The 3,746-nt window shown below is 24.9% G+C and overlaps 2 long non-coding RNA genes across 2 annotated transcripts; both read left to right on the plus strand.

Annotated features, from left to right (window-relative positions):
• The first annotated feature begins 436 nt into the window (after positions 1 to 436).
• LOC111200557 lies at positions 437 to 1,429 on the plus strand. Its single transcript, XR_002654208.2, has 2 exons — positions 437 to 1,000; positions 1,115 to 1,429. It is a non-coding gene; the product is annotated as an uncharacterized LOC111200557 (long non-coding RNA).
• Positions 1,430 to 2,416: 987 nt separating this feature from the next.
• Positions 2,417 to 3,746, plus strand: LOC111213186. The gene is made up of 2 exons (XR_002663254.2): positions 2,417 to 3,317; positions 3,432 to 3,746. It is a non-coding gene; the product is annotated as an uncharacterized LOC111213186 (long non-coding RNA).

Below are 3,746 nucleotides of genomic sequence, written 5' to 3' on the forward strand. Positions count from 1 at the left end.
CTACCTAGGCGTTAGTTCATATTAGATACATAATTTTTATTATTTTTTTTTTTCTCTTATGATAGTCCTTACAATGTTTTGATTATCATATATATTTCTTACGTATATCTATGTTTAGAAAATAATAATAAAAATATTTTTCTTTATTTATTTCACCATAAAAATACTTTTTGGTAAATTAGAACTGTTAAGAAAATTAGTACCTACAATAACATTTCACTTCAATCATTATATGTCCGACTTTCATAATATATATAGATGAATCCATTAAGAATCGAAGACTCTATTTTTCCATCTAAAATAAATTAGTAAAAAAAAATATAGTAGCTACTCTTTGCTAATTTAATTTGGCCGCATCTTTAAGCTTACAAAGTTAACAATATATATATATATATATATATATATACATATGGCTGTACTTTTAGGTCGTGATATATCCTATCAAAAAATAAAATGAAAATTTTTAAACTTTTTAACATAAATATATTAAAATATAAGGAGAATAAAAGTAACCAATAATTATATTTTCAGATTCTTCGGATTATCATGCGAAACATTTTCAGGGACCTATATACATGTTCACATATAAGGATATCGATAAGAAATTAGTAAATGCTAAAATTGGTGGCTAATCTATTGCTAGTTTATTTTATCTACATATTTAATTGTTCAACGTTACATATATATATATGGTTGTCGTTAATAGGTATTTTTAGGTGCTGACTTATTGTATCAAAAACGAAAATGAATATTTTAAATAAAATTTAACAAAAATATTTTAGGATATAAAGAAAATAAAACTAACCAATCAATTGAAAACAGTTTTTCTGGATAATTCTAAAAATAGTCTTCAAAGACCTATATATATGTATATGTTCATACGTAGGGTTTCCTAAAATACACACACAAAGCATTTTTTTACTGTGAAAGTTTACAATGTCGGCATTGAAATTTGCTATATTTTGTATTGTTCTCATTTGTCTTGCTAGTCTTCATGAATGTATGTCATATATAGCATATGTTCCATCCAATCCTCTAGCATCATTACCATTAAATTAATATTAATATACTCCATCATCTTTTAATTTTGTTTTATTCTTTAAACTTTCTGCAGGTGCCAACCCGGAAAGAAAGCCCAAAGGAACATGCTCTAAAACACCAAAGAATGTTTGGTGTTGCAGTTCCACTACACACTGCCGAAGCACCAAAGCGGATTGTGAGAAGATATGTATCTGGTAGTATCTGGGGCCGTTGAATTTTACCAAAGAGATTTTCAATAATTATATATTCCAATAATTTTCATAATTCTATTATTCAAAATTTAAAGAATAAATAGAAATTCCTATTCCACAGGAGCAGCTAGTATTATGTACTAAATGTTTTGGAGTTTCTTTGAAAGATCAATATATATAGTTGTAACTTTCTTCAATTTTATTTAAGAAGTTTATAAATTTTATAGAAAATGAGAATAAAACCACTGTACCTGTTTAACTGAAATTTAAATGTTGTAAGTACTTTGTAAATTAAATAAAATAAAAATACATCACTTCAAAATATATTATAAATTATATAAATTAATTAATTAACACATAAATTAACAATTTTCACCATTCTCGGACTTGACCGATTCAAAGTATAACACATTTGTTTAAGATAATAAGATAATGTACTGTAATCCATAAGGGTGTGGGTCTTCTCAAACACTAAAATTTTATAAGAAAAATTAATATATAAGTTTTTTATAAATATAACTAAAACATTGTTTTGTTTCCACCATGAACTTAATCGCTAATTATTCTTAACCATTCACAACATTTTGATATGGTTTTATCACTTTACTTGTAAAACACATTTGCACTATATAATCCATAACTTATATACATCAAATTATTTAACAAGAAAAAGTTGAAAGCCAAAGTTAAGATTAATTAATATATAAGCCAAGAAAAAATGATTTTTTATTTGACATAAATAATTTATGTAATATATGAATGACAAAACTGATTTTTTTCTAAACAAATAATATATCATATTTACACCATTACTAATAAAATAATTTTCAGTTATTTTACAATAACTGAAAACACATAACTTGGTGTTTATGCATCTTACATGAAACAATATATTATTGTTATGAACAAGGTTATTAATGAGAAAGGTTTTTCATTGAATTTAACCATGAGGCTTCAATAATGCTTACGATATTACTGACATTGTGATCATGTTTTATCTTGGAAAATGGTAATTTATAGCACTATTATTATTATTAAATTATTCTCATGTAAAATATGTCATTTTGAAAACAATAAATAATATAATGGCTACCTAGGCGTTAGTTCATATTAGATACATAATTTTTATTATTTTTTTTTTTTCTCTTATGATAGTCCTTACAATATTTTGATTATCATATATATTTCTTACGTATATCTATGTTTAGAAAATAATAATAAAAATATTTTTCTTTATTTATTTCACCATAAAAATACTTTTTGGTAAATTAGAACTGTTAAGAAAATTAGTACCTACAATAACATTTCACTTCAATCATTATATGTCCGACTTTCATAATATATATAGATGAATCCATTAAGAATCGAAGACTCTATTTTTCCATCTAAAATAAATTAGTAAAAAAAAATATAGTAGCTACTCTTTGCTAATTTAATTTGGCCGCATCTTTAAGCTTACAAAGTTACCCATATATATATATATATATATAACATATGGCTGTACTTTTAGGTCGTGATATATCCTATCAAAAAATAAAATGAAAATTTTTAAACTTTTTAACATAAATATATTAAAATATAAGGAGAATAAAAGTAACCAATAATTATATTTTCAGATTCTTCGGATTATCATGCGAAACATTTTCAGGGACCTATATACATGTTCACATATAAGGATATCGATAAGAAATTAGTAAATGCTAAAATTGGTGGCTAATCTATTGCTAGTTTATTTTATCTACATATTTAATTGTTCAACGTTACATATATATATATGGTTGTCGTTAATAGGTATTTTTAGGTGCTGACTTATTGTATCAAAAACGAAAATGAATATTTTAAATAAAATTTAACAAAAATATTTTAGGATATAAAGAAAATAAAACTAACCAATCAATTGAAAACAGTTTTTCTGGATAATTCTAAAAATAGTCTTCAAAGACCTATATATATGTATATGTTCATACGTAGGGTTTCCTAAAATACACACACAAAGCATTTTTTTACTGTGAAAGTTTACAATGTCGGCATTGAAATTTGCTATATTTTGTATTGTTCTCATTTGTCTTGCTAGTCTTCATGAATGTATGTCATATATAGCATATGTTCCATCCAATCCTCTAGCATCATTACCATTAAATTAATATTAATATACTCCATCATCTTTTAATTTTGTTTTATTCTTTAAACTTTCTGCAGGTGCCAACCCGGAAAGAAAGCCCAAAGGAACATGCTCTAAAACACCAAAGAATGTTTGGTGTTGCAGTTCCACTACACACTGCCGAAGCACCAAAGCGGATTGTGAGAAGATATGTATCTGGTAGTATCTGGGGCCGTTGAATTTTACCAAAGAGATTTTCAATAATTATATATTCCAATAATTTTCATAATTCTATTATTCAAAATTTAAAGAATAAATAGAAATTCCTATTCCACAGGAGCAGCTAGTATTATGTACTAAATGTTTTGGAGTTTCTTTGAAAGATCAATATATATAGTTGTAACTTTCTTCAA

This window comes from Brassica napus, chromosome A9 (genome assembly GCF_020379485.1).
Source record: "Brassica napus cultivar Da-Ae chromosome A9, Da-Ae, whole genome shotgun sequence".
Lineage (NCBI taxonomy): Eukaryota > Viridiplantae > Streptophyta > Magnoliopsida > Brassicales > Brassicaceae > Brassica > Brassica napus.